General features: G+C 52.6%; 1 long non-coding RNA gene across 12 annotated transcripts; it reads left to right on the top strand.

The window, feature by feature from the left end:
* The first annotated feature begins 2,291 nt into the window (after positions 1–2,291).
* Positions 2,292–19,225, top strand: LOC119250967 (uncharacterized). 12 transcript variants are annotated; one of them, XR_008552739.1, is made up of 4 exons: positions 2,292–2,411; positions 3,171–6,263; positions 7,731–8,129; positions 10,103–16,310. It is a non-coding gene; the product is annotated as an uncharacterized LOC119250967 (long non-coding RNA). The 12 variants fall into 12 exon arrangements; XR_008552734.1 differs by having other exon boundaries at positions 2,292–2,422; XR_008552738.1 differs by lacking the exon at positions 2,292–2,411 and adding an exon at positions 2,423–2,460.
* The last annotated feature ends 4,935 nt before the right edge of the window (positions 19,226–24,160 follow it).

Genomic DNA, 24,160 nt, shown 5'->3' with positions numbered 1-24,160 from the left:
GCTGCACCATGTGGGCCAGCTCCCAGGCTGGGGATGAAACCTGTACCACAGTGGCTGCCAGTAGCTTGATAGTGCTGAGACTTATCGCAAGTGGGATTAATTGGCTTCAGTCAGAAGTTGGCTCTCAAAGAGAATTTTATTACTATGTTCTTCACATACACACACATTCACATAGGCAAGGCAACCCAAAGTTCCCAGAGTAGCTCTGACTGAAGACAGTAGCCACGACGTGTCTTAGCCGGGCCTTCCACCCAGGGGAAAGTCCTCCGGCCGTGGAAGTCTCTAGGCTTGAGGGCCCGAAGTCCGGATGGTCCCCAGGATGTTGAGCCGGTCTGCAGCATGTACTGCTGTCAGAGAGCAGGCCGCCGGTTTGTGGGAGGAAGAACCGGGGAGTGAGGCTTGGTTCATGGTGTGCCAAACTGAGGAGTGAGGAGAGGTTCTGGCTGGAGAACAGTCTGAGTCCAAACAGGAGCAGCAAGCTGGACTCGGAAGAGGAGCTTCTGGAAAGTCCTTAGCTCAGAGCCAGGTTTGGGACTGCTTGGAGAATGCTTCATGAATGCACTCTTTTTATGCATCCTTATCAGGTTCAGGCTCAGGCACCATCTGTTTTTATCATCTTTAACATTCAGGGTGTGGACGCAGCCCCATTCATTCACGACGCTCTCAGACACCTTAACATACTCTTAGTTTCACTCTTAGCCTGTGTATTTATATTGCTTGTAAGCTTTTTATGTTGATTACATGCTTAACCCCTTGCACCCAGAGGGAGACCCCAGACCTCTTGTATTTGAGGCTGGAAGGGTCTGGGCTTTGAATTAGTGCCTTATTATTTTCACTGTTTTTTTTTTTATTTTTACCTATAACTAGATGAAGCTTGTTGATTAAAACAATAAATATTGTAAAAATTGAAAAAGGGTAAAATGTGCTCATTTGGACTGACAAATTAGTTCAAGCTAAAAATTGAAAACCTATTGATGGAATTCAGGTGATGGGGTTCAGTGTGGGGGGATTCTTGGATCCTCTGACAAATCATTCAGTAATGTTCCCTTTCATCAGCACATGGCAAGGTGATCGAGGAAAAGAGAGCAGGAAAGAGAGAAGTCTGCATAGACTCAGATAGGCTCTGAAAGAACAAAAGCTGCATTTTGCCAGGGTAAGAGGTGTTCTTTCATAATGTTCTGTGATGGAATGAGTGTGGAAATTATTGCCTTGGGGTCAGAATGGGTGGGTCTTCTAAGTTTGATAATCCTCTCTAGCCCCACCTCTGACTGGTCATCTTTTCTGACCCCACCTTAGATTGCTGGAACCTTCCACAGGTGGGTTAATATTTATATAGATTGCCCTTATGATACCTCCCTCAGTAAAAACAAAAAACAACAACAAGGTGAACTTGACATTAACTGATATGCCGCTGCTCTTCCTACACCTGCTTTACTATCTGGACGACAATATTTTCACCCTTAGAAATTTTTCTATAACTGCAACAGAATTTTTAAGGCTTTCTTTAAAAAAATTCTATGGTGGGCCGCCCTGGTGGTGCAGCGGCTGAGCGCTGGGCTGCGAGGCTGCCCGCAGCCTCTGCAGTGCCGGTGCTGGATCCCACATGGCCACCGCGCGAGGGTCCCACCTGGCGCGCAGACCTCTCCTGCCGCCCGCTGCGCCCCTCAGCAGTGTATTACATCGGTCTGCCTGCCCTACTCCCCGCTCTGGTTCTGGTGAATACTCTCACCCTCCCCCGCTTCTGACTGTACCCAGTGCTTGTATAAATAAATAAATCTTTTTTAAAAATTCAACTATTTCTTTTAATACAGACACACACATATATGTAATATCCCAAATGCTAATATCTAAATCCAGAGTCCCCGCAGAAGGGCGACACCGACTTGTTCTCTTCTCCGAATGAGCGAGAATCCCTATTTCAGGGGGTTCTTGCCTCCACGTCATTCTATCTCCCCATCTTCAGGGCTCTGACGCCACACACTCCCGCTTCCTGCTCCCCCTCTGAGCGGCCCCCCACGGCTCTCGGCTCTCCGGGCTGTGTCCCCTCCTCGCCCGGCTGACCCACCCCTCGGCAGCGACTCGGTCCCCCCTGCGCCTCCCGCCGGCCCTGGTGCCTCCGCCTGCCAGTGTCCCGCCTCGGCCGCACCGCCCCTCCGCGCCACCAGGCCGCGCGCGCCGCTGCCCCGCCCCCGGCCCCCCCCCGCGAGCCTCTACGTCCTCGGCCTTGCCCCGCCCCCTGCGCGTGACGTCCCGTCCCTGCGCGCTGACGCGGGAACGGCGGCGGGAGCGGAAGTGGCTGAGCCGTGGCCTCCAGCGGCGCCCACCCCGGCGGAGCGGCCCGCGGGCCGAGGCAGGAGAAGCCCCGGGGGCAAAGCACAGGAGGCGGGGAAGTGCGGGGAGACGCTGAACAGGTCAGGGGAAGGTGAGGACGTCTCCCTGCCCGCGGCTGACGGCCGAGCCGTGAGTCAGGGAACCCGGGGCGGGGCGGGCGGGCTGTGGAGAGCTCTGCGCGGGTCATTTGGGTCCTGGGGGAACATGGGGGTCAGGACATTCCCGAGTGTGACCCTGAGGGTGCGCGGCGCCCCTGAATGAAGGCGCATCCCCCGTGTTTGCTCCCAGCACCTCCCTGCTGCACTGATCAACCTCCGGATGGGTTTTCTGGGCTCTCCGTTCTGTTCCATTGATCTGTGTGTTTTATCTCTGTGGACTTAGGATATAATTTGGAGAATGTATTGTAAACTTTTCTGGGGCTGACATCCCCCTCCCCACGCCAGGTCCAGCAGGCAGGAGGGCAGAGCCGAGTCCCAGTCTCCTGGGGTGCAGGTTCTTACCCAGTAGGTTGCGTGGTGCCTGGGGCTCTGCATTTCTCACGGGGTCTGAGATGCTGCCCGTGCTGGGCCTGGGCCCACGTCTGAAGGGTGAGGCATCACTTACCTGTTGTGCAGCTGATGTGGCCATTCAGAGCCTGGAAGAGGGAACTTTGACACCTAGAAACTGCCTCATGAGGCGACTTCAGACTCCCCTTGAATAGAACCAGGCTTTCCTGAGCCTTGAGTGACCAAGAGCCACACGGCTGCCACACTCTGGATACAATGTCTGCTTTTCAAAAATGGGTTTGTAGTCACCATTTCAGTGTATTGAAACCTGTGACTATCTCTTTATCACTAAAGGACACCCCCGAGATTCCCACAGCAAGGACAGCTGGATGCTATCACCAATGGGGATGGAAGGTCCTTCATGGGAAATCATCTGAGACACTGAAGGGCCCATTCCTAAGCTCTTGAGGTCTTTTCTCTACTGATACCTGGCCCTAAGAGGATCTCTCCTGTATTAGAGCGTGAATAAGCCACACTCATTCACCTGGGAAGTGGACGTTTTGTCGATAATCAACTTTTTAATATTTATAATCTGTTAAACTGATATTACCTCCTCCATCATAAATCCTTTTATGCTTGCTTTGGAGAGAAGTTGAACAGGTCAGGGAAGGGGAAAGAAATCGATGTTTATTGAGCACCTGCTGGAGATTACCTGACCCTGTGCAACAAGTCCATTACTTAAGTTATGTGATCTCACTGGTGGCACTGTAGAGACATTATTCCTACTCCGTAGTTGAGAATCCTAAGGTCCAAAGGAGACAGGAACTTGTGTTAAGATCATACAAATAAGGACGAAAGTCAGGGATTTTTGGACTACATATTTTTGGCCAAATCAGAGATTGTCAAATGAGGCTAATCTGGAAACCCCCTGAAGGCCAGCGGGAGGGGAGGAGTGTGGGCAACCCTGTCCATCCTCAGAACAGCTCCGTGGGTGTTGGACTTCCTCCTTCATAAGGAAAGAGCCTCAGGTTAAAATAAAAGTTTAATGTATCATTGTGTTACATGCAGATGCTGTCTTTAATGTTGCACATGATTTCCTTAATAGTTTTAGAAATAGCTCTAATCCCAAATGTGATTGCTACTCACAGGAGACTGCATTTCAAAATAGCCTTTTCTGTAATTATTCCCATACAGCAGATTTAGCTGCTGTACCTACCAGAAGGAATTCCTGGAGATCTAGAACAGCTGATAAGAAAGCAATGCCTCAGCAGTGCCTGCAGTATTATTCAGGATAAGACCCCCCCCTTTGACTGTTAAAGATTTGATCTATGTCATCTATACAAGTGGGAAACACACTAGAAGCAGTGACTGGTGTCCTCAGGATGTTGGTATTCACGGTGATTGTTTTGTTATTCATGTTTCCTCTGTTGATAAGTTTTTCAGTGAACTTGTATCATTTTGTGATTAGATTTTAAAAAGGTTATTTACATAGTCCTAAAGTTTAGATTCTTGCACATTGCTCTTAGTAATTTTCAGTATTGAAGAGCACACATCCATTCTCTGAAACAATCTCGATTATGTTTGTTATTCCAATGAACCGAATGTGAAGTTGAGTGTGAAGATGTATGTCCTACTTTAACAAAATGCTCTGGAGAGCGAGGCAGCGCTCCCGCCTGCCTGTGACTGTGCAGGTGTTTCTTTTCACAGACCTTTGGCGTTTTCAGCTCTCTCTGCCCGCTGGTGTCTGTGCACTGTCCTGTACTTACCTTCACTTTTAAATTGTGCTTTGGATATAAACAAAATGCAGAACAATTCTCTGGAGATAAAAATAGGTCTATTTCATCCTGATACATGTTCTTAAACATATTGTGGCAAGCGTTTCTCTATCCCAGCACCAGCTGTGATCACCTCCTATCTTCATTAGGTTTGCCATAGTGGGGGTAGGGCCAGCTCCAAACAGCAGCCTTAGCAAAATACATTTCTTTGCTTTAATAGGTGTACTTATATTGCACCAAATAAAAGGTGGTGCAGGCACACCTTGAAGATATTGTTGGTTCATTTCCAGAATACCACGGCAACCCTAATATTGCATAAATAAAGTCATTACTTTTTTGTTGGTTTCCTGGTGTGAGTGAAAATTGTTTGCTCTATAGTGTCGTCTATTAGGTATGCAGTAGTATTTTGTCTAACGGGAAAATAGCCTAATTAGATATCACCGAGACATGAGGTGAACATATGTTTTTTGGGAAATGGTGCTGCTGGACTTAGCCCAGTCCAGGTTGCCACACACCTTCAATTTGTGAAAAGCAGTATCTGATAAAGCAAAGCAAGCAGGATGGGGTGTGCCTTTATAGACACTTCTGAGAACAATCCTTTGGGTTTTAATAAAGTATACACATCTGGATAAGTGGACTTCAATTTAATGATGATGTTTATATGTAACTATTTTTTTTCAGCAGTTATGTCAGCACAGGAGTGTGTGTATTCTTTTCCATGATAGAAAGTACGCTGAACACTCAAGGTAGTGAACAAGGGTTAGCTAAATGCCTGCAGTCTGCCAGGGACTGGGCTATACACAAAGCCTCTTTAAAATTTATTGTGGTCTTTTAAAAATGTCAAAAACTTATAGCTATCATTGGTTGAATCTCAGTTGTAAGTAGAAAATAGGGAGTTTAGTTTTTATTATGCTATTGAACAGCTACAGAGGAAGCACATATGACTTGGCTTCTGCCTAAATTCTTCCCCAGGCTGTAAATCCATGTGTCTGCAGTGAAGTAGCCAGTACTCCCTGCCACCACACTCTGATCCTTTTGCTCCCCAAACTGGACATTACTGTTGACATTTGGGATCATGGTACCATTGCTGTGCTTTATTGTTTTGAATCATTGGTGTTTTGTTATTTATCTTTTTAAAACACTTATTTATTATGCACAAAAGATCTAGGGCACAGGCCAGAGAAGCAGGGGGTGGGAGGACTCACGAGAGACAGAGCGGGGAACAGAACAGGCAGACCAATTGAAATACACAGCTGAAGGTAGCAGCGGGTGAGACAAGAGAGGTCTGCCTTGCCAGGTGGGACACCCGCTGGCCGGCCGGGGATCAAACTGGGGCTGTGGGGACTGTAGACCCCCTCATAGTGCGGTGCTCAACCCCCAACCCCCTGTGCCACCAGGGTGGCCCTAGATTTATTTTTTTAATATTTTATTTTATATAATTCTTACAACATTCCTATTTTTATTTTTATTTATTTATGCATTTTTATTTATGCATACAAGAACTCTACCAATTTCTAATTCAAAGTTTGCTTTTTTTGTTTAAAGATTTATTTTTGTGTAGAAGACCTGGGGTGCAGGCCAGCAGTGTCGGGTGATGAGAGGATTTACCAGTGACAGAGTGGGGAGCAGAACAGACGGATATACTGAAATACACTGCTCAGGGGAGCAGCAGGTAAATACAGGAGAGGTCTGCTGTGCCCTCTGTGGGTCAGCTCCCTGACTGGGGATTGAACTTAGGCCATATTGTGGGCCATTGTGGTGATAATGGTGAGACTTAAGCCCTGGTCTACCAGGGAGGCCCTCAAAGTTTGTTTTGATGTTGAGTAAGCATAATTATTTGTTGAGCTCATTTAATGTTACAGAATACTAATACAGATGTTCCAAAGTTAGTTTGGAGGGCCTCCCCGGTGGCGCAGCGGTTGAGCGCTGGGTTGCAAAACTGCCCGCAGCCTCTGCAGCGCTGGTTCGATTCCAGGCTGCTCCCCGGCCACCGGAGGAGGCTCCCACATGGCATGCAGACCTCTCCTGTCGCCCGCTGCCCTTTGGTCCTTCGGTCCTTCTGTCTTTCTGTCTGCTCTGCTCCCCGCTCTGGCTCTGGTGAATTCTCTCACCCTCCGGCGCTTCTGACTGTACCCAGTGCTTGTATAAATAAATAAATAAATCTTTAAAAAAAAAAAAACTGTGGCTCTTAGAACTATAACATCAATTTAAAAAATAAAAAGTTAGTTTTGAAGGTGCACGAAAAATATTTTCATTATGGATCTGATGGTGGGTATTGTCTCAGGGGGCTTGTAAATGTTATCTCTGAGACCTGAGGAATTGGTCTTACTCTTTAGATGCAGACTTTACTATTTGAGGCCAATTGAAAAATTGGCATCTTTGATAGAATGGAAGATATAGTGATCATTTAATTTTACATTAAATAATTTAGAATATTATAATAGCTAATACTCAGAATCATCTGGAATAATTGGAAAGCTGAGTCTGTGTGGGAGACTGTGGCATTATTTTCTCTCTGAGTCCAGGATAATGTATGTGCTATTGCTCGGAAATCCTCAGTGGCCACTTTGTTTTGGTGGGTTTCGAGTGAACCTCCTCTGCTGTTTGTTCCCAATATTTGGTGTTGAGTTTTCATGGTTTCCATATTGTGGAAAATAAGCTAAGGTCATACATGTAACAACACTAAAAGTAGCCTTTCACTTGGGTCTGCAGGTAATGAATTTTATAGAACAACTTGTAGGGTGCTTATTCATCATTAGTGTACATGGAAAGATGGTGACATTTGCAGTGGCAGGTGCCTGTTTTCCTTAAGTCCTGGAAGAGAACAAGAAGAATCTTTACAATTCAAAGATTATAGTTTATGGATCAAGAATTTTTATACAACCTAAGCAGGCTGAGGTCTGAGCATCCCTAACATACAAATGCTACGTCCATGTTCAGGGGAGATCGTCTTTTCTGTTCGCAGTGTATCTGGGTTTTTCTGCTGAAATGAGTAAGTCTCATGTGGCCCTGTGTGAACCACCGATACTAAAGAATCTGTAGACGGTACCTTAGTTAGGATTGCAGGAAGATCATCAAGGGTTAGAACGAGTGCTCATCGTGTATGGTTCACTTCAATGTCTGTAATGAAACCTTGCAGGCTTCACTGATTAGGGATGAAGAAGGTTGTGGCTGACACCCCAGGATGCCAAAGCTGCTGCAGCCGGTGTGCTCATGAACAAAAGGGCACTGAGAAGCCAGTGTCTTGTCTTAAGTACCTTCCTGTGTGGAACTCAGAACCCCAAGGAAACAGGTGAGTGTCTGAGTTGATGCCTGGTGAGCAGCAGACCAGGTCAGCTTGCCAAGGAGCGGCCCTCAGCCGTGTTCCTCTGACACCTTGGGATCACAGAGCTGTAAGCATGAGGCAGCTCTGGAGCTGTGGCTGCCTAGGCCTTTTCCTATCAGAATAGCATCTGACAATCATATTATTTACTCTCTCAATGACCTCTTTTTGAAGTGTGCTTGCCTGCCGTGCAGAAGCTCTTTGCTATGCTATGAGGTGAGTGTGTACCTTGATTCTTCCATCCACTCAACAGATCAGGTGGGCACTGCTGACCCCTCTCCCCTGGGGTGGCCACTTCCTAGTCCTGCCAGTTGCAACCTGAATCTATTCAACAGTACTGAGCAATACGTTCTTATTTCTGAAATGCCACATTAGATATATAAAATTATCAATATTTATATACAAAGAAAAGTGATAGAATTTGTGATTACTGAATAGTCTAAGTCGTCAGACTCATCCAGATACTTCTTTTACATCTGAGAGAAATGTGTACTGTTATGGAACATCAGATAAAATCCAGCTGTACTTTAATCCCATTTCAATCTATCCTCACAGAAAATATTGACTCTTTTTTTTCCTGCAGACATGCAGCTGTCAACTATCCAACTATGGGTCTAGATTTGCATTACACTTTTATTTCCTACCTGTTCCTTTTCATCTATAACACTTGTCCCATGAAACAGCTTTCACTGTCTGAATATGAAGGCAGGAAGTGCGGTGTCATCAAACCTGTTGGATAATGTTCATGGGCACAACAAATAATATTGGCTAAATTTAAGGGGATGTATTTCTGTTTTTAGAAGTGGTAAAATCACTACTTATCGCCATGCGTTGTTAATGTCATAGTTATCATTCCAGTAAAAATTTCATTTCATACCAAGATGTATGACATTCTGCCCCACCCCTCCAAGTAAAGTCTTTAACACATTGAAATACCCACAAAGTATGTGCACTGGATTGAAAAGTAGGTGAAGTTACAGAAGCTCCTAGGGAGATACATAGACTGGGATCTCTGGAAATCTTAAAGATTTGTAAGCAATAGCAGAGAGTATATATATTGTAAAGATTAGTGAAGACCCACAAGATTGTGGTGATCATTAAATCCAAATGCAACAGTTCAACAGAATAAAACATTATTTCTTATGAATTCCTTCTTAGAACAGTTCTCTTGAACCATTTTTTTCCTGCTTGGTCTTATAAGAATAGTAGCAACCTCTGGCTCACAGATCAACTATCCTAGATAATATCATAGTATATTACATCAATTCTTTGGATGTGGACTAAGAGGTCATTGAGAAGGAACATGAGCTTCTTATCATGTAACATCTGATACTTCTTATCAGGTAACATCTGTCACATTTGTTCACTTTGTATTGGGAAGAACGAGTCACATGATCACTCATAACTGCACAGGAACTGGGAAAGCTACTTTTGCATCACTAATTTCAGGCTGTAACTATTATGGAATTGAAAAAGGATTTATAGGTAGCTTCTTGTCTTTAATATAGAGAAATATTGCTATTCAATTGTTCTGAACGTAAGAGGGTGTTTTTGTTGCAGGTTTTGTGGGGTTTTTTTGGTCTGTTTATATTTTGCCTGCTCAATTTTCTGGCCAACTAGGTACATATAAAGCCCCCAAATGCAAATTAACTCATATTGGGAACAACAGAATGAAATAAATCTGCAAAAACAAGGTCAGCATAAAGAGCTCATCTCACTAAACAGAGGAAAGAATTGAACTCAATATTCTATATCCATGTAGAAAATGTTTGAATTAAGATGAATGCTTGAATTAATGCTTGAATTAATAAGGTGAACAGATTTTTGACTTTGAGATTCATGTAACATTCACAGTGATGATAGCCTAAAATGTCATTTATATTTGACTGCCTTACAAAGACCCTTTATATTTTTGTGTACAATGAATAATACTCTCAATTCTGAATCTCATAGGAACATCCAGGGAAGTGAAATAATGCCCCAGGCAAACATGCATGAAATTAATTAGCATCATAGAGTAAATGCCACATTTGACCTTATATGGTGGCAGCCCTGTATGAGTCACTGAAATGGCTTTAAAATGGAAATGTTTGCTGGTAGCCCCTGACGTATTCATCTTTTTCTCCCAGTAGAAATACTGAGTACAAAGGAGATTATTTTTTTTAAGATTTATTTATTTATTTATATAGGCACTGGGTACAGTCAGAAGCACGGGAGGGTGAGAGAATTCACCAGAGCCAGAGCGGGGAGGAGAACAGGCGGGCTGAGGAAGTACACTGCTGAGAGGAGCAGCGGGCGGCAGGAGAAGTCTGTGCAGTATGTGGAACCCTCCCGGCGGCCAGGGATCGAACCAGCACTGTGGAGGCTGCGGGCAGCTTGGCAACCAGAGCTCAACCGCTGTGCCACCAGGGGGGCCCACAAAGGAGACTATTTTACAATAGTATACACATTCATTTCACAAAGCAAAAGGAAAGTAAGAGGGATCATTTGCATGTCTGGACCTGGGATTTCTTGCATAGCACTCCAACAATAAACAAAATTCTTGCCAGGTCCCCATACCAAAAGCTTTCCCTATGGTCCTTGTGCCCCAGAAGATGAGTGATCTTGGCTCTCTTTTCCTTATATAATAATTTTCTTCTTTTCTGGATTTATTGGACTGCTTTCTATGGAAATTTTCTTCTTTCTCCAATTTCTCTCTCTCTCTCTCTAGTCTATAGGTAGAGTGTACCAATGATGTTCCTGATGCTGGTTTTCATGGAAAGTCTTGTAGAGTTATCCTTTTAGAACGCTCAGGTAACCACACCAGGATGAGGCCCAGATCCTAGCACCTCTTAACAAGTTTCTGTCATGGACCGTGCATATGTGGGGATGGACCCGACTTACATTTCTGGAGGACTGTAGTGCAAGGAGAGGATGAAATAACGTATTCAGAATAGAGATAAAATATACGGGTCACAAATATCCTAACCTGCAGGATTCTCCTACAGAGACAAGAGAGTAAAAATGTTCTGCCCAGACAAACAAAAGCTGAAGAAGTGGTCCACTAACAAATCTTCCCTGAAAGAAATGTTAACAAGAGATCCCCTGTATAATTTGAAGAGAAAAGAAAAAAGAAAAAGCTGAGCAGGGAAATAGAACCAGAAAACTAAAGTGAAAGTGGCAGTAGAAGATCCTCTATAGAGCTCACCAATCCAAAGGCAGAGAGAGGCCAGCCTCGGTTCAGGAAACAAAACCCAAGATTGCACAGTCCCCAGGAGACCCTTCTGACCCCCCAAAATAAACACAGGCTCCCGGCTGAAGGCTGAGTATTACACCAAACCACGGAACAGACTCAGGGATGTCAGAGTCTGGGCCAAAGTATATTGTGCTGCACCATGATGTGCAACAAGAAACATTCTATGTGGAGCCGAGAGCCTTCATTTTTCTCACAATATATTTTGAATAGCAGCTGCTTTGTAATGTTTGCAATAGGATCCATGTCAGGATCTGCAGGTAAATGATGTTTTAGTCATGCTTTTATTTTACTTATTTTTTTAAAGATTTATTTATTTTTATACAAGAACCAGGGTACAGGCCAGATGCACTGGAGGGTGAGAGCATTCACCGGAGACAGAGCGGGGAACAGAACAGGCAGACTGACGAAATACACACTGCTGAGGGGAGCAGCAGGCAAGACAGGAGAGGTCTGCCGCGCCATGTGGGAGACTCGCCGGCCGGCCAGGATTGAACCAGCGCTGCAGAGGCTGCGGACACCTTCACAGCATGGCTCTCAACCACCTGCGCCACCAGGAAGGCCAATTTTTACTTATTTTTTAAACAGATTTCTTTACTTATGAACACAAGAGCTGGGGTGCAGCCAGAGGTGCGGGGGTGGGGGCAAGGGGATTCACCAGAGACAGCGCGGGGAACAGAGCAGGTGAACTGCCTGAAATCCACTGCTGAGGGGAGCAGCGGGGAGACAGGAGAGGTCTGCGGCGCCCTATGGGTCACCTTCCTGCCTGGGGATGTGATGTTGGCACCAGATGATGTGACGAGTCCCTTCACGGTCGCCAAAATGTTGTAGGTGTAGAGTGCGTGCGGGTCCTGGGGGTCACTCTGGGAAAGGTGCCCCCAGAGCTCCCGTTCCAGCGGGACACAACGAGTTCCCCAGCCACGTTTCTCCATGAGACAGAGACACTAGTTACATTAAAGGGCAGATTTAGGGCCTTTCCTGGTGGCGCAGCGGTTGAGCGCTGGGCCGTGGTGCTGCCTGCAGCCTCTGCAGCGCCTGTTCGTTCCCTGGCCGCTGGCGAGGGTCCCACAAAAAAACAGGGCAGATTTATTAGGGAAAGGGAAAGGGACAGGTTTTGCTGAGAGAGGCCTGCATGGTTGCAGGCGGGCGGCCTTGACAGGTCACAGCAGGCAGGAGGCTGCTGCCCTACAGAGGGAGAGAGTTGATGAGAAGAGGCACCTGCATAGTCACGGGTGGGCAGAGGGATGGCTGCCTTGAGCCCGTGCAGAGACTGCTCTGATACAGCCCTTTTCTCTTTGGGAGGGTCACTCCTCCATGGAGTGGCTGTTTGTTGCTGATGTCAGGTAACAGGCAACACTAGAAAGGGACCAGAGATTCCAGGGTGGGCCCCATCTCCATATCCTTCCCCTCAGGCCTGTGCGCCACTCCCTAGAGCTTCGGATCCTGCTCAGGTGTCCTGCCCTGTGACTAGGCACTGGCGCCTAAGGGTCTGACCTCCACAGCTGGGTTAATGGTCCTGTTATTCCCCTCGACCCCCACCTCCTTGCGTGAGTCAGGTTTTAGTCGCGTGAGGCCTCCTTTCCAGTCTTTCCATCAGATGGAACTCGAGCTGCAGAGGCTGCGGATGGCCTCACAGTGTGGTGCTTAACCCCTGCACCATCAGGGAGGCCCCACGCCTTGCTTTTATGTCAGCTTCAGGTAAGGGGATTTTTAACAATGATTAAAAAAAAATCTTTCCCAGAAATTCAAGCAACCTTGTTTGCTGTTTTAATGACTTGTGGATATTTTAGGGTCTGGCTGTGGCAGACACTGTCAGTGAAAGGCTGGGAGTCGCGGAGCCTGCAACAGACCCGCCTGTGCCTCCTGCCCTGGAGTTATGTTGGGACAAGGCCTGGGGATGGACTAAAATTTTCAGGGAGTGACTGGCCAGGAGCCTGACTTGTGCCCCTCAGATGACCAGGTGAACTCTTAGAAGTCTCCTGATTCTCTACTCCCTGCTTGCTTCAAGTTGTAAATGTGCCCCTTCTGGGGCCATGGGTGCTCTGTCACCCAATGGCTCGGGGCTCGGACTTTGGAAAAAGATCACCTCTGGGCCTGCGGGATAAATAAAGATGAATTTTTTCCATAACCTCTTACAATCTAAAAATCAAAAGGTAGAAGGTCCTAACTCAATGCAAATAAAGCGAGGTGTGTTAAGAATTGTATTTAAAACAGGACCTCCCCTGGTGGCGAAGGTGGTTGTAGGTGGTTGAGCGCAGCGCTGTGAAGCTGTCTGCAGCCTCTGCAGCACCCGTTCGATCCCGGCTGGCCGGAGTGGGTCCCACGTGGCGCAGCAGACCTCTCCTGTCATGCCTGCTGCTGCCCTCAGCAATGTATTTCAGTAGATCTCCCTGTTCTGTTCCCCACTCTGTCTCTGGTGAATCCTCTCACCCCCCACATCTCTGGCCTGTACCCCAGTTCTTGTGTGCATAAATAAATAAATCTTAAAAGATTATTTATGCACTCAAGAACTGGGTTGTAAGCCAGAGATGGGGGTTGTGTTTGAGAGGATTCACCAGAGACAGAGTGGGGGGCAGAACAGGCAGACTGACTGAAACACACTGCTGAGGGGAGCAGCGGGGAGACAGGAGATGTCTGCTGCACCATGTGGGTCAGCTCCCTGGACAGGGATGGTACTCGTGCTGCAGTTGCTGGTGCTGGTGCTTTATAGTGCAGCGTCCTAACCCCTCGCGCCCACAGGGAGGTCCCTCTCTACTATTCTTTTTTTTTTCCCTTTTGGTTGTAAAGGCAATGAACGAGTCACAGGGAGAAGCTTTGTTATACAAAATTTTGTTTTATGAAATATCCATGCCCCATTCATTATTTTTCCTGCATCTTTTGTAGACAAAGACAACTTTCTTGTATTTGTAAGCTGGAAGGGCTCAGACTTTGAAGGAGTGTCTTGTTTTCACTTTTATTTTTAATTGAAGCTATATACAGCTGTGGATTAAACAGAATAAATTTCTAAATTTAAAAATGAAGAATAGGGGCAAAAGTTGTTTATTTGGGTTGAAAAGCTAGCCGGAGCACAGGTTCAGGCTAGAAAGCCAAACACCCTCACTAAAAAAAAAAAAAAATGAGGTGACCTTGACGTGAACTCCCATCACTGCTGCTCTGCCCTTGCCTGTGTGACTAGCGGGAGACCATGTTTCATCCTAAAATGTTTTTCTGTAACTACATGGAATTCTTCAGCCTTTTAAAAAATTACTTTCCCCTGCCAAGGAGCAAGGAGGTCATTTTACCAATGGAGTTTCCATCAGCTTCTGTTACTGGTCCTGATAATGATAGGGAGTTGTGTATATTATAGAAAATGTGAAGAGTAGAATAAAATAGGATGAACTGTATCAAAAAGTATTCTTATGACTTAGTACATTTCCTTCCTAGTTTTTCCCCTATATTGGCACTTGCCTGTGTAGAAGGTGGGAAGTAGCTTGATAATTATAAAATGAGCTTCCATTAAATAGGTCAAGGAATGTAAAGTCACATCATCGCATGATCTTCGTCCATAAAGAAGCCCCTATATGGCTGTCACCCATTTTTTCTTGGCTCTTCACTACATATCCTGGTATGTATCACTGCATGTATCATTAAACCTGATTTTAATTTTGTCTGGTATTGAATATTTAAATAAATTAAATCCTGTTATGTTTCTGTCTTGAATGTCACTCAACAGTATGAAGGCAAGACTAGTCCACATTTTGGATGCAGCTTGAGGCTTTTATTTGCACTTCTGTGTAATATTCCACTCGATGTACAGTTGGTTTACATTGTGTTCTACTCACACATAAGGGTTAAGGAGAGTGTGCTTACATCATCGCTAAAATTTTATATTCTACTTCATCATTTAACACTGCACTATAAGTACTGTCCACAGCATTAAAAACTATTCAGTGTTACTGTATCTATCCAGCCTTTACATTTAATTTCGTGTATATTGGGGTTTTTAAATTTAGTTTCCAATCATTTTACTGTAAATAAAGTGTTCTCTGAATTTGAACAGTTCTTTAGGTCATTTCCAAAAAAAATTACTATTTACATTAAACATTCAAGTATTTTAAATTCAAAGTTCCCTGCAGAGGGGTTGTGAACTTACTTCTCAGGAATAGTAAGGACAGATTTCCTAGTCTCACTAACATTTTAGTCTATCCGGTTTTCCTCTTCAAGGCTCTGGACACACAAGCCCACCGTGCTCTACTGCTCCTGCCTCTGCGCCGGGCCCGCCCCTTCCCCGTGGGCTGTCATGGCTGTTCCCTGCGCCACAGGCCACTCGACTCTGCCCCACAGGCCCCCTTCGTGGTACCCGAGCTTGGCCACCTGGGCCTTTCCTTCCCTTTGGCCACTTGTCAGGGATTTGCTGTCTCGCCACTGATGGCCACCAGGCGGCGCCCTCCCCCGTTATTTTTCACATGGTCCTCACCGCCCTTTCTATTGCCTGAAACACACCGCTGCATCTTATTCACAGTCCAGTCCGTACATTATCCCGTGCTCAGCCGCGCCACCTCATTCCTCCTCCGGCTTCCCGCCTTACTCCATCTTTCTCACCCCTGCTGGCGCTTTACCTTACCCATCCCACTGCCATCATCATTCTGAGTTTCCCCCAACTTATCCCTCTGGGTCACAAGGCGGCGCCACCCGCGCCTTCATTACGCCGCGGGGAGCCGCTCTTTGCGCAGCCACTTCCAGTCCGCCGAATTTCAGACCGCGATTTTCCCACGATACCACCCCAGTCCACGAGGCGGCAACATTAGTTCCTCTACTTCTTTAATGTGCCCTTGGGAGCCGCTCTTGGCGCGGCCTCTCGCGTTCTGCCTGGTGCACCCTGGGAGTCTCAAGAGTGATGACGTAATTGCCGAGGGCGCATTTAAAGGGTACATACAGCAAAGGGCTGACAAAGGACCTGCCAGAGGCCTGAAAGCGCCGCTGGCCGCGCCGGACAATGGCGGGAGCTGGGACAAGTGAGGCCCGCGACGCGACGCGACGCGACGCAGGGGGAGGGCGGGAGGCTTGAGCAGGACAGCGGGACAGAACAAAGGATGGCAGGAGAGGAAATCTGTCCTCACCATTCCTGAGAAATAAGTTCACAGCACCTCTGCAGGGAACTTTGAATTTAATATATTTACCCTTTTTTAAAAAAGATTTATTTATTAATGTAAATAAATTAACAGGCCAGATGTGCGGGAGGGGGAGCGGATTCACCAGAGACAGCAGGAAGCAGAGCAGGCAGCCTGACGACACACACGGCTGAGGGGCGCAGCGGGGAGACGGGAGGGGTCTGCGCGCCATGTGGGCTGCTCCGAGGCCGGCGGGCTCGACCCGGCGCTGCGGCGGCTGCGGACAGCTCCACAGGCTGTGCTCAAGCCGCTGCGCCACTGGGGAGGCCCTAAAATACATTTTCAATGGAAATAGTAATTTTAATTTTGGAAATGAACTAAGGAAATGATTTCAAATTCCGATAAATCTTTATGTGTAAAAATGTTCAATAACACTTTATTTACAGTAAAATGATTCGAAACTATCCAAATAAAAACCCCCAATATACACAAAATTAAATATACAGTAACACTGAACAGTCTTTAATGACGTGGAAAGTCCTTCTATTAGTGTTAAATGTTGAAAGTGGAGAATCCTGGCAGTGCTGTGATCCCACCACAGAAGAAACATGTTAATGACACACCCTTTACACCGCAGGGAGTGTCAACAGTCCAGCCGCGTCCGAAATGTGGACTCGTCTTGCCTTCACACTGCTTAGTGACATCCGGCACAGAAACAACATGATTAATTTAAATATTAAACATCACACAAAGTTAAAATCACATGTTAATGATACACACACACACACACACACACACACCCCAGCTGCCACACCCGGGCACCCGCTCTGCCCTTCCGCTGCTGGGCCTGGGGCGGGAGGGGGCTCAGCCCCGAAAGCTTACAACGTGTGCCCCAAACGCCCCCCTAACCCTGCGGGAGTGAAAACGGCCCGCGGGACAGAGGGGAGCCCGCCCCGGGGCGCCCTCAGGGTCCCGAGGAGCCGGGAGCGAGCCGCGGGGGTCACGCTCAGGGACGGGCCCGCCCGTGTGCTCCTCCCGGGCCCAACATAAGCCCCGGAGCCCCCGCATCCAGCCCTTCCCCGCCGGCCCGAGGCCCCTGCGCGTGGCCTGGTCCTCGCCTCGCCCGCCCCACCCGGTGTCCAGGCCTCCTGCGCGCCCCACCTGGCGTCTGTCTCGGGACGCCCTTGGACACCCCGTTCCCTTCCCGAGAGCTCGCGCCCCAAAGCCCGGTCTCCCGACGGCTGCGGGTCTGGCCCTGGGGAGGCCGCGTCCCGGGAGCGCGTCCTGCCCAGCGCGGCCCTCGGAGTCCAGGACCCTGCGCTAGGGTGGGGCTCCGGGGAGGGGCTCCCCTGCCTTCCGGGCTTGGGGGGGTCACGAGCCTCCCAGCCCCCACTACCGGCCCCGGAAACTTGGGCTGAGGGCGTGGCTGCTCCTTCCTCCCCGACGCAGCGCCTGCCTGGCCGAGGAGCCTGACCCGCCCGCCCCTGGCGCATCTGGGGCGCGAGCTGCGCAGTTTATCAGGCCCCTGCGCCCCTTCGCGCCCCAACATGACCTGGTGACTGTGCCGAGAGCCTGTGCGCGCCCACGGCCCTTCCCTGCCCTCCTCCCCCGCCTGGGGGGTACCGCCCACAGCCCTTCCCTGCTCCCCTCGCCCCTCCTGAGCCTGGGGCGTCCCGCGTACTTGCTCAGGCTCCGGCCCCACTAGTGGACTCGGTGTGGGCGGAGGCGGCGGCTGCGCTCATGTCCGTTAGTCTGTCTCGAGGGTGACCCCGGCCCGCCGGTGGCCTCGTCTCGTCAGTGGAGGCCCGCGGGGACCCCGGGGCTCGCCGGGGAAGACATTTCTCGGCGCAGACGCCGCGCTTCCCGCGTGGGCCAGTCCCTGAAGGCGCCGCCCCGTCCCCAGGACAGAACGCGCGGCGGGCGCGGGAAGGCGGGGGCGGCGGGGCGAGAGCTCGCTGCGCATCGGGTCGGTTCCCGGGCACCCCCGGGCGCTTCTTCCCCCGGAGACCCCCTGTGCCCCCCTAGTCTGCCCCCTCGGGGTCCCGCTGGCAGTGAGACAAGCGTGCGGGGCCGCGGGCGTCGGGGCGCAGTCGGGGCTGTCATCGTCACCCATGCTCGAACTGGGGAGCCCCCGACGTCTGCGGGGAAATCGCTCGGCTCAGCGGTGGGGGATCGGCCGAGCCCGCGAGGTGACCGGCGAGGGCTGGACGCGCGTGCGCGGGCCGCGTCTGTCGGGCTGAGGGCCGCCGTGCGGCCCGGGGTCGGCGTCTCTGCCTCTCTGGTGCTCGTTGCGGCCCCGCCATGTGGGCATGCCCCGCCCCCAGCGTTGTAGTTCCCGGGCCAGGGCGCCTCCTGCATGCATCGCCCCCCTCCCCCCCACCCCCCCTCCACCCCCCGGCTCCGCGCCGCGACTGGGGTCTCCTGGCTGAGGAGAAGCGGCCCGAACTCTCTGCGCCCAACGGAGGCCGCCCATAGCCCCCGGACGGGGAGAGCGCAGCTGCGCGAGTGCGCGTCTGTTTTCTTGGGGTGCAGAGGCGGGGCGACCCCCGCGCCAGCCCCTTCCTCCCCTCCCCCGCCCGCCCGCCCGCCCGCCCTCTCCCCGAAACCTGCTGCGTCCCCCGGGAGGAGGGGTGCAGCCCGAAGGCGCGGGGGCCCCCACACCGGCCTGCGCCCACAGCGCTCGGGGCCCTGCGCGATCTGACCCTCGCCCGCGTGGCCGCCGCCGCCTGGCGCCGCCCTGCCCGGGCCTGGGCCCCGCCCCCCGCTCCCCTCGCCGCCCTGCCTCGCCGGGGCCAGGGACCCCCCCAGCCCTGCGTGCACCCCTGCTCCGCCAACTCCCCACGAAGCCGCTGCTCCCGGGACGAAGGGCACCGGCTCGGGTTTCCCTTTTCTGCCCTGCAGGTCCGGAACCGAGACTGCGGCGGAGCCGCCGAGAGCAGGACGCACGGGCTGCGGCCCCGCCACGGAGGGGCTGGAGGGCGGAGACGTCGGGGAGCCCTGGAGGCGCGGGGGGCGGGGGTCGGCCCTCCAGGCTCAGTGGCACCACACACCGAAGGATCCCCCTTCCAGAAGCCACCGCCTTCGGGGCGCCCCACTGCCGCAGCACCGGCTGGCCCACTGGGCGCCTCCCTCGAAGACATAATCCCAGCAGGACCCCAACATCATCTCACCGGTCACGTCCCCGTGGTGTGCAACTTGTGCAGTCAAAAAATAACCAACCACCCCTTTCCCGGGCACCGAGACCCCACCAGGTACTAAGTCCCCCTCAGAGGCACCGAGTCCCCCCAGAGTCCTCCCAGGGGTCCCCTAGGCACCATTGTCTGTGGTCCCCTGGCCGCCTCTGCCCTATTTCCCCCTAAGTCTGGGTAAGCGAGGGTTCGTGTGAATATTCGCTCATTTGCCTGAATGCGCCCCCACAGGGGCGGCCCCTGGGGATCCCGTTCATTCTCTTACACCCTACACATGGGGCACCCCAAGGTGCCCACAGTCTGGGCACATCAACTGACGAACTGCCCTGTGTCTAGGACAACAGGTCTACACAAAAATCCCACGTTTAAAAAAACGAGATTTTCCAATTATACTTAAAAGTGTAAAGTGTGGTGCATTCCCTAAATCCAACACCTTTGAAATTTTAAACATCACCAAGAAAAACAAGAGTTTAGTAGGCTTTATAACAGATAACTGATTTTAAAATAGGTCATGGAAATGTCTGTTTCCAAATTTATTTTGAAATAAATTATAAGATCTGACGTTGCTTCGGTGGTAAATACCTTTGCTTGCGTGTCTAAACAAAATCATCTTCTAAGCAACCGCAACATCATCCCAACAGAATGAATCTCTTCTTAACCCTGTACAATCCATACTCAGGTTCCCTTGTTCCACCCCTAAAAGTTTGAAAAACATGATTTATTTGAAAATAATTTAAGCACCAGGGATCTGCAGGTGTATAACTGGAGGAGGAGAGTCCAGACCGGGGAGGCTGCTCAGCTCAGCTCAGCTCTGCTCAGCCAAGGAACCAGGGACTGTTGGGCTTTTGGCTTCCGTTCTAGCATCACCTGCACTGGCTCTGGCACACAGTAGGTCCTCAGAAAACCTCAGGGGAAATGAGTAAGTGGGGAAAGCCCTGGCCTGGCCCTGGTGCCCAGGGCCTGAATCTCCCGTGTACTCTGGATGTCACCCGGGCTTCAGCACACAGTGGGCCCTCAGGAAGAACGAGTCCTGGGGTGAAAGGATGCAGGTGAGCATCCACAGCAGTAGCCCTGGGGGCCCTCCAAGTCAGAAGGCAAGCGTTCCGGTTCTTTCCTGCGCCCGGCCATTGGCACACAGTAGCCCGCTGGGAGGGCCCCAAGGAGCCGCGGAGCCTCCCCAGGACCGTGCGCGCAGCTGCGAGGCTCGGCGTCAGAGGGTCCTGGTACCCCCAGCCGAGCCGAGCCTAGAGGACACCGGCGGGCGCGGAGAGCGGCCCTGTCCCCAGAGGCCCCAGGGGAGGGCCCGAGGCCACCGCCGGCAGGAGGCCTGACCTCGGGGCCACCCCTGCGCCCCCAGCCCCCAGGCGGGTGCCGGATACCCGCTCCCCAATTCCTGCCGACGGGAAAGGGACTCCCCGCCGCCTCCGCCCCCGCTTCCCAGGCTTGAGGCCATTGGGTCGTGTCCCGCGTCCCTCGTCCCCGCGTGGCTCGTGCTGATGCGCGCCGACCCCACCGCCTCGCCTCCGCCGCCGGGTCTCGGCGTCTCTCCGGGAGCAAGGCCGCTGGGACCGGCTAGAGCCGCACGCGAGGTGCAGCCGGGTGGGGGAGCGTGGGCGCCCCCTGATGGCCGCATAGACGGCGCTTGCCCACCCCCCACGCCCACCCGCGAAGGAGGTGGATTTGGCGGCGGCGCCCGGCGCATGGTTCCGGGAGGCCGGGGCGCGTGGGCGGAACGGGCCGGTCAGGCCGGCTGTGCGCGAGGAGTCCGACGCCGGGAGATTGTGAGCGCAGCTGTACAGGGGGCGGGCAGCAAGCTCGCAGCTTGGCGGGGGGGGGGCGGGGGGGGGGGGGGGGGTGGGGGTGGGGTGGGGGTGGGGTGGGGGTGGGGGCGGAGGGCAGTTAGGGGCTGCGCATAGCGCGGACCGACCAGCTCTCCGCGGGAGCCGCGCCTCCTCCCGCAGCCCGCCGGGACCTGCACAGCGCGGGGCGCACCTCTGCCGGGCGGGTCCCGGGGAGGCAGCGGTTGCCCCGAGCCCGGGGCTGCATCTCCCTCCGCCCGACTGCCGCGTCCCGCCCAGGGGGAGGGAGCCCCGGGGGTGCTCAGGGGGTGTGAGGGACCCCGGGGTCCAGCCCCACTGCCGCGCCCGGAGGTCGGAGATGCCGCCGCTGTTCACCCCAAGTCTCCCACAGGAGCTGCGGGGTCGGGGGCCGCGAATCAAGCAGGGTCCGTGACCCCGGGGTCGGGCCAGGGGCTGGGGGCCGAGTGCTGCGGGTGGGGGTGGCGCCTGAACGGGGGCGGGGGCCGCGAGCCGCGAGCCTGGGGTGTCTGGAGCTGGAGGCGGCACAGCATCGCGAGTGAGGGGGCCGGGGGGCCGAGCTCCCCGCGAGCTCGGCGCAGCCGGCCGGGCCAGGACGGCTGAGCCAGGCCGGCAGCGCCCCAAGTGCGGAGAGGCCGCCCCCAGACTGCCGAGGCTGGGCGGCCCCGCCGCGGGTCCCCGGCTCTTCCCCTCGCCCGAGGTCGACTGGAAGCCCCGGCGCGCACCGGGGCGGCGGGAAAGGGGTCGTGCGGGCTTGGGGGTTGGGGGTTTGGGGGTTTGGGGGTTTGGGGGTGGGGGCGCGGGGTTGGGGTGGGGGTGGGGGCGCGGGGCTCGGCCCCGCTCCTGGGCGCTGAGGTTTTTCTGGCCCCAAATCTGGCAGCTTTTTGCCGCCAGAGTATCGGCCGCTGCTCTCTCAGGGCGGAACCCCGCGCGCGCCCTCGCCCGTGTGGGCTTTTTAGGGCGTCTCCGCAAACCCGCGCCCTCGCCTTGGCGCCTCAGAGCTGCGCACCGCACGCCGCAGCAGCACCCGCCCACAGCGTAAGCACCTCCGGCGGCCACACTCGGTCTCCCAGCGGGTGCTGCCGCTGCCCAAAGGCGCGCCGAGTATGCCAAGAGGGCAACAGACGCAGTGGCCAGACCGGTGTTCAGCCTCTGAGAAGCCGGAGTCTGCAATAAGCGTCTCCGTCTTGGAGTAGCTGGGGGTGATGCCCAGCAGGGCTGTGATTTTCCTGCACGTTCCCCAAGACCTGATCAGGGTAGTGGTGCCTCACGCAGAATGCAAACACTGGACCCACAACGCACCCCACACCTCGAGCTGGTGAGGGGGGCACTCCCAGTGGGGTTGGAAGTCTTGTTTCAAGACTAGGATAACACTTAGCCCCCCAAGCGCTATGGTGAGCGCTGTGGCCTGCACCAGCCCTTCCTGTGAGGGATGCCTTGTCAGATGTGGAACCCTGTGCCCACAAGGTGGGCGCAAGCACAAACGGACGTGTAGAGAAAATGCCCCCGGCCTGAGGCTGCTACTGGGTCAGACCTTGCGCCAACACCCATGCTGGTGGCTGCTCCCCATGCTGTGAATGTGCAGCTCTGGGGCTGGGAGGAGGCGGGTGTCCTGGTGGGTGCATGTTTTCTGTGGCGAAGCCTCCGTGTGCTCCAGGGCCCTCAGCCCCTGACTGTGGCCTCCGCTGTGTGCCCCAATGGCTCAGGACTTGCTCCTCTTCTGTGCTGCTGTTTGCTTGTCTACAGGGCCTGGCCCCCAGTGTGCCTCGCTGTCCTGATGCCCTGAAAGGAGCAGCGGGTGCTGCCCTGGCCTTGTGTCCCTGTGGCCCCCCTGCTGTGGTGCTGGCCCCAGACCAAGTTGGGGTTGACCGTGTGTCCACAGCTGCACCCCTCAGTGGTGTGTGTCTCCTTAGGGAGCTTGCCCTCCCCTCCTGGAGGGTCAGTCATGCAGTTGCCAGTGTCATGAGCTGACCCCGCTGTGCATAGACAGCCTGAGAGTTGGGCCCTCCAAGCCTCTGTGGCCTTTCTTGTCTCGGTCTTCTCTGGCCGTGCTCTGTGCTGCCCTGGCCACCACCAGGCACCTGGCTCTTGGCTTACACTGTGCCAGGGTCTCTGGGCTCCCTCCCAAGGCCACTATCCACCTGGGATGCAGTGACAGGGCCCTTGTGTTCTACAACTGATGTTCACAGAGCACTCAAGCTGTAGGGGGACCTGAGGTGAGTCTTGTGCTGGGGGTCAGTCTTTTTGGCCTGACTCAGGCTGTGGGTACCTGTGGCTGCTAGCTGGGCAGCTCATGGTTGGTGTGGCTGGTGGATACTGCCTGGTACCCTCAGTGGGGTGTCCTGCTACCTGGAGCCCTCAGTTTGGAAAGAGCCAGTGTGTTGAGCCACCTGGGCCCATGGGGCTGTTTTGGGGCTAGAGGGCAGCCTTTGTGTGGTGCTGCTGGAGGAGGAGATGCCAGAGAAAGGAGGAGCCCCACGTTGCCAGCTCCAGTGTGCAAGAGAGGCCTGTGGGGGCAGCTGGTGCTGGTGGGGCTCCAGGAGTGCCTGCCTGTGGGCAGTGCCCATGTTACCGAATGCCGGCCTCAGTTTCCCTCAGCCAATAAAAGGAAACTGAGTTTGAGGAAAAGGAAAGCGGTTTTATTTGTCGACAAATGAGGAGGGCGGCAGACTCATGTCCGAAAAACCACCGTCCTGCTCTTTGGCAGCGGGCAGGGGTATTTATACAGGGGGAGATGGGTAGAGGTCCGCGAAGGGGAGGGGGAAGGGGTCCGCACAGAGACAAGTGGGCTCCAGCTCAACAGGGAGATGGATGGGTGTCAGCTCATTCATCTTAAGGGAAGGGGAAGGTGTCAAGGCACAGAGACGGGTGATCGCCAGCTTGTTTTTCTTAGGGCGAGGGGGAAGGGTCTGCAGGGAAA

This window comes from Talpa occidentalis, unplaced genomic scaffold, assembly GCF_014898055.3.
Source record: "Talpa occidentalis isolate TD23 unplaced genomic scaffold, MPIMG_talOcc4v2.1 talOcc4.19, whole genome shotgun sequence".
In the NCBI taxonomy this organism is placed as follows: Eukaryota; Metazoa; Chordata; class Mammalia; order Eulipotyphla; family Talpidae; genus Talpa; species Talpa occidentalis.
The sequence above is the reverse complement of the archived record's forward strand: the minus strand, read 5'-3'. Positions and strand labels throughout refer to the sequence as shown.